Genomic DNA, 7,291 nt, shown 5'->3' with positions numbered 1-7,291 from the left:
AAATTATGTGTGATGCTAGTGATTATGATGTAGGTGCTGTCCTAGGGCAGAGAGTTGATAAGAAATTAAATGTTATCCATTATGCTAGTAAGACTCTAGATAGTGCTCAAAGAAATTATACTACTACCGAAAAGGAATTTTTAGCAGTGGTGTTTGCTTGTGATAACTTTAGACCTTATATTGTTGATTCCAAAGTTACTATTCACACTGATCATGCTGCTATTAAGTATCTTATGGAGAAGAAGGATGCAAAACCTAGACTTATTAGATGGGTTCTCCTCCTTCAAGAATTTGATTTGAATATTGTTGATAGAAAGGGAGCTGAGAACCCCATTGCAGATAACTTGTCTAGGCTAGAGAATGTTCTTGATGACCCACTACCTATTAATGATAGCTTTCCTGATGAGCAATTAAATGACATAAGTACTTCTCGTAGCACTCCATGGTATGCTGATTATGCTAATTATATTGTTGCTAAATTTATACCGCCTAGCTTCACATACCAACAAAATAAAAAGTTTTTCTATGACTTGCGACATTACTTTTGGGATGACCCACATCTTTATAAAGAAGGAGTAGATGGTATTATTAGACGTTGTGTACCTGAGCATGAACAGGAACTAATCCTACGCAAGTGTCACTCCGAAGCTTATGGAGGACATCACGCTGGAGATAGAACTGCACATAAGGTATTGCAATCCGGTTTTTATTGGCCTACTCTCTTCAAGGATGCCCGTAAGTTTGTTTTGTCTTATGAATGTCAAAGAATTGGTAATATCAGTAGATGTCAAGAAATGCCTATGAATTATTCACTTGTTATTGAGCCATTTGATGTTTGGGGCTTTGATTATATGGGACCTTTTCCTGCCTCCAATGGTTACACTCATATTCTAGTTGCTGTTGATTACGTTACTAAGTGGGTAGAAGCCATTCCAAATAGTAGTGCTGTTCACAATACTTCTATTAAAATGCTTAAGGAAGTTATTTTTCCGAGGTTTGGAGTCCCTAGATACTTAATGACTGATGGTGGTTCCTACTTTATTCATGGTGCTTTCCGTAAGATGCTTGCTAAATATGACGTTAATCATAGAATTGCATCTCCTTATCATCCTCAGTCTAGTGGTCAAGTAGAATTGAGCAACAGAGAGCTCAAATTAATTTTGCAAAAGACTGTCAATAGGTCTAGAAAGAATTGGTCCAAGAAACTTGATGATGCATTATGGGCCTATAGAACTTCATATAAAAATCCTATGGGTATGTCTCCGTACAAAATGGTCTATGGAAAAGCTTGTCACTTACCTCTCGAACTAGAACATAAGGCATATTGGGCTATTAAAGAGCTCAACTATGATTTCAAACTTGCCGGTGAGAAGAGGTTATTTGATATTAGCTCACTTGATGAATGGAGAGCCCAAGCTTATGAAAATGCCAAGTTGTTTAAAGAAAAAGTTAAAAGATGGCATGACAAAAGGATACAAAAGCATGAGTTTAATGTAGGTGATTATGTATTGCTATACAACTCTCGTTTAAGATTTTTTGCAGGAAAACTTCTCTCTAAATGGGAAGGTCCCTACGTTATCGAGGAGGTCTACCGTTCCGGTGCCATAAAAATCAATAACTTTGCAGGCACAAATCCGAAGGTGGTAAACGGTCAAAGGATCAAACACCACATCTCAGGTAATCCTATAAATGTTGAAATTAATATTATTGAAACTGTGACCCCGGAGGAGTACATAAAGGACACTTTCCAGAACGTTCCAGACTCCGAAAAGGAATAGGTATGTGGTACGGTAAGTAAACCGACTCCAAAACAATTTCTAAGGCAATATTTCTCCGTTTTGGAATATTTAGAAAAATAGAAAAATAAATAGCAGTCCGGGGAGGACACGAGGCCTCCACGAGGGTGGAGGGCGCGCCCCACCCCCCTGGGCACGCCCCCTACCTCGTGAGCACCTCGTGCGCCCTCTAGACTCCGTTTCCTTGCATGATATGTATTTTGGTCGGTAAAAATTCATTATATATACTCCCGAAGGTTTTGACCACAGTATCACGCAAATATCCTCTGTTTTCGTTTCGAGCTGTTCCCGTTGCAGATTTAGAGCACCATGACTTCTCCCTCTTCCAGCAATGAAGACAAGGATGCTTGGCTATTGAAGGTAGAGTTGAAGAGAGAGGAACCAGAAGAAATTAGCAAGGATGAAAGGATCAAGAAGTCCATGGAGGTTCAAGCTCCGGTGGTGAACGAAGAATACATCCCTCAACCCTTACCTAACCTTTTCACTCCAACAGAGATTGAAGCTTTCAAGATGATTGAGTTAGCCCGCATATAGAACAAGTATCTTACACAGGAGAATATTTTGTTGAAGGACCATATTACTGGGCTCAAGGGCATTATCCGCAAGTTGGAGGACCTTTTACGCTTGATGTGCGATTATCCACCGTCATCTTCACCACCTCCATCACCTCCGAGGACATAATCACATGGGTATGGGCACTCCCCTTGGCAACTGCCAAGCTTGGGGGAGGTGCCCTGGTATCGTATCACCATCACAACTCCTATCTTTACAGTTTTTCTTAGTTCGATCCTATTAGTAGTATCTTGATTTAGTAGAATAAAGTCATGGCATGATCTAGTTTTGAGTTTTGCTTTATGATCTTTCCTTGTAATCGAGTCCATGAGCTTTATAATAAAGATTAGTGTTGAGTCAAGGGCTTGATTGTTTTACCATGATCTTGGGAAAGTAGAAGAGAAGAATAAAAAGAATCAAGAGTTCATATTGATCTTATTGAAAGTAGTGACTTCACATAGAAAGAGTATGATGATTTAAAGTTGTTGGGACTTGGCAAATATAGCTTTGGTCATCGTTGCAATTAATCGGAAGTAATAAGGAAAGATAGGTTTCACATATAGATATATTATCATTGACATCTTTTATGATTGGGAGCAGTCATTAAAATATGACATGCTAAAGAGTTGAGGTTGGACAAGGAAGACAACATAATGAGTTATGTTTTCTTACATTCGAGATAAAGTATGTTGTCATGGATCCTCTACCGTGTTGAGCTTGCCTTTCCCCCTCATGCTAGCCAAATTCTTAGCACCAAGTAGAAATACTACTTGTGCTTCCAAACACCCTTAAGCCAGTTTTGCCATGAGAGTCCACCATATCTACCTATGGATTGGGTAAGATCCTTCAAGTAAGTTGTCATCGGTGCAAGCAATAAAAATTGCTCTCTAAATATGCATGACTTATTAATGTAGCGAAATAAGCTTTGTACGAACTTGTTGTGGATGCAATAAAAGCGACGGACTGCATAATAAAGGTTCACATGCAAGGGGCAATATAAAGTGACGTTCTTTTGCATTAAGATTTTTTGCATCAACCGTAAACGCGCATGACAACATCTGCTTCCCTCTGCGAAGGGTCTATCTTTTATTATTATTCTCTACCTTACAAGAGTCACGGTGATCCTCACCATTCCTTTTTCATTTTATCCTTTGGCAAGCTCAGCATGTTGGAAAGAGTATGATATACATATCTAATTGGATGTGGGGGAGCATGAATTGTTATGGTTGACATTACCCTTGAGGTAAAAGGTTGTGGGGCAAAACTATAAGCCCCTATCTTTCTCTGTGTCCGATTAAAACTCCGTAACCACAAGTATCGCGTGAGTGCTAGCAATTATGAAGGACTAAATGATAGTTGAGTATGTGGACTTGCTTTTAAGCTCTAACATAGACTCTTTCCGATGTTATGATAAATTGCAATTGCTTCATTGACTGAGATTATAATTGTTAGTGGCCAATAATGTTTCTGATTCATGCTTTGGCTTTGTGAATAAGCCATTACTTGAACATGAGTAATCATATGACAAAATCTATTTATGTTGTTGTTATTAAATAATCATGATGCCTTCATGTTCGTATCTTATTTTTATCGACGCCTCTACCTCTAAACATGAGGACATATTTATTGTTATCGGCTTTTCGCTTGAGGACAAGCGAGGTCTAAGCTTTGGGGAGTTGATACGTCCATTTTGCATCATGCTTTTATGTCAAGATTTATTGCTTTATGGGCTGTTATTTCATGTTATGTCACTATACTTATGGCTATTCTCTCTTGTTTTACAAGATTTACATGAAGAGGGAGAATGCCGACAGCTGAAATTCTGGGCTGGAAAAGGAGCAAATATTGAAGGACTATTCTGCGCAACTCCAAAAGTCCTGAAACTCCACGGAATACCTTATATTAAATAAAGAAAAATCGTCGCCAAAGATGAAGGCCAGGGGGCCCACACCCTGCTCACGAGGGTGGGGAGCGCCCCCCCCCCCCCGGGGGCGCGCCCCCTACCTCGTGGGCGCCCTGGTGGCTCTCCGACGGCCATCTTCTCCTATATGAAGTCTTTCAATGAGAAAAAAATCAGAGAGAACCTTTCGGGACGAGACGCCGCCGCCACGAGGCGGAACCTTGGCGGAACCAATCTAGGGCTCTGGCGGAGCTTTCCTGCCGGGGACACTTCCCTCCGGGAGGGGGAAATCATCACCATCGTCATCACCAACACTCCTCTCATCAGGAGAGGGCAATCTCCATCAACATCTACACCAGCACCATCTCATCTCCAAACCCTAGTTCATCTCTTGTATCCAATTCTTGTCTCCAAGTCCGGGATTGGTGCTAGTAGTTTTCTAGTAGTGTTGATTACTCTTTGTAGTTGATGCTAGTTGGTTTACTTGGTGGAAGATCATATGTTCATATCCTATATGCACATTATTACCCCTCTGATTATGAACATGAATATGCTTTGTGAGTAGTTACGTTTGTTCCTGAGGACAAGGGAGAAGTCTTGCTATTAGTAGTCATGTGAATTTGGTATTCGTTCGATATTTTGATAAGATGTATGTTGTCTAACCTCTAGTGGTGTTATGTGAACGTCGACTACATAACACTTCACCATTATTTGGGCCTAGAGGAAGGCATTGGGAAGTGATAAGTAGATGATGGGTTGCTAGAGTGACAGAAGCTTAAACCCTAGTTTATGCGTTGCTTCGTAAGGGGCTGATTTGGATCCACATGTTTCATGCTATGGTTAGGTTTACCTTAATACTTTTGTTGTAGTTGCGGATGCTTGCAATAGAGGTTAATCATAAGTGGGATGCTTGTCCAAGTAAGGGCAGTACCCAAGCACCCGTCCACCCACATATCAAATTATCAAAGTACCGAACGCGAATCATATGAGTGTGATGAAAACTAGCTTGACGATATTCCCATGTGTCCTCGGGAGTGCTTTTCCTATTATAAGAGTTTGTCCAGGCTTGTCCTTTGCTACAAAAAGGATTGGGCCACCTTGCTGCACCTTATTTACTTTTGTTACTTTTTGCTCATTACGATTTATCTTATCACAAAACTATCTGTTACCACTTATTTCAGTACTTGCAGAGAATACCTTGCTGAAAACCGCTTATCATTTCCTTCTGCTCCTTGTTGGGTTCGACACTCTTACTTATCGAAAGGACTACGATAGATCCCCTATACTTGTGGGTCATCTTTCCACGCTTCACCATCTGATGTGTGCACCATCATCACATTCCCATCTGCATCTAGTTCGGTTCTTTTGCCCATTTTGTGCCATGGCATTTGTTTGGCCGTCTCTTTGACCATGAAAAGACGTTGAAGTCTTGGTACGATTGTTATATACCGAAGAACATTAACGGGTATTTTGGCCTGTGTCTTCTCACCCATACCCACAACATACCTGGAAGACTTGCAAATGGGACAATAGTTCAAGTCCTCATACTGAAGCCTAAATAAGACACATCTTTTCTTACAAGCATGTATCTTCTCATAGGGCATCTTAAGAGCACGGAGGATTTTGTCTGACTGGTACAGGTTTGCAGGTAGCACATGGCCTTTGGGTAGAAATTGTCCGAATACTATCATCATCACGTCGTAGCATTCTCGGCCCAAGTTGAATTGAGCCTTCAAAGCCATTATTTTTGAGATGGCATCCAGCTGACAAAGCTCAGTGTGATCGTGGGGAGGACATTTTGAGGACTCCAACATTTCAGTGAAGGCCTTTGCAGATTCCTCCAACTCCTCGTCCGAGTACCGAGCATCGTCAAAGTGTTGCACCATGTCGTCCATCCTGGTACCATGCTCGTCGGTGCAACGACGAACCACCACGGTTCTGGCACATTGGGAAGACTCACCATGAAATGTCCAGATCATGTAACAATGCGTAAAACCAAACTTCTGTAGGTGTTTACTCATATCAAGCTCGTCCCTCTTATTATAGTTGTCACACCGGACACAGGGGCACCAGCTTAATTTCTGGCCATTTGCAAATGCGGCTCTAACAAACCCCTTGGTTTTTGTTAACCATTCCTCGGTACAAAGTTTCTGACTAGTGTAACCGGTGTACATCCACGCACGATCACTCATATTGACTTCCTACTAGACACACAAGAAATATATACATAATTAAGCAAACCATATCCATCAGTTAATGGAGTTTGTCAGTTTTTTACGTCCATGCAACCTACACGCTAATAGGTAAAGATAGGTCCTAATCCCACCCGTGTATGTGTAGATTGGGTTCGTTTTCCCATGCTCTGCTCCAGATCCGACGCAAAATTTTGGCAGCACCTCCCCACTGTTCTCCTGATACACATCTCGGCAATAAGCAGAGAGGATGTGTACCCGGTGAACAATAGGGAGGCACTGACAAAATTCTGCATCAGATTCGGAGCAGAGCATATGGGAAAACGAACCCAATCTACACATACTCGGGCTATCCATGGATAACGTTGGACAATTCGAAAGAATCATGATTATAAATATGCAAATTCATGCATATTTATAGATGTAACCCTCTCGAACGGGAGACACGTAGTGGTTACACATACTAATGATTGACACCTATAGCTAGCAAGTTTCATCGCCATGAAGACCGGAACAGAGAAAATGAAGGGGGGAGGAGGAGATGTCATTTTTGCTCACCAACGAACACAGGGGCGGAGCTCGTCGAACGCACGGGGAGGTCGTCAAACACCACACCCTCGCAGCGACGAAACAACTGCACATTTAAATCCACCCGATCAACACAAATATATATGATGTTCTGCATAACAAAATAAAATAATATACGACCTAACTCATAATTCACAAATATATGACCCCGTCGGGGTCAGGGTCGATGTGTGGTGTCAGGGTGTCAGGGTGCCGGATTCGATGTCAGGGTGTCGGGGTCGATCGGGGTGTCGGGTTCGGGGTCGGGGTGGGGTGTCAGGGTG

Source organism: Triticum dicoccoides, chromosome 2A, assembly GCF_002162155.2.
Source record: "Triticum dicoccoides isolate Atlit2015 ecotype Zavitan chromosome 2A, WEW_v2.0, whole genome shotgun sequence".
NCBI classification, from domain to species: domain Eukaryota; kingdom Viridiplantae; phylum Streptophyta; class Magnoliopsida; order Poales; family Poaceae; genus Triticum; species Triticum dicoccoides.
Note: the sequence above shows the minus strand (reverse complement) of the source record.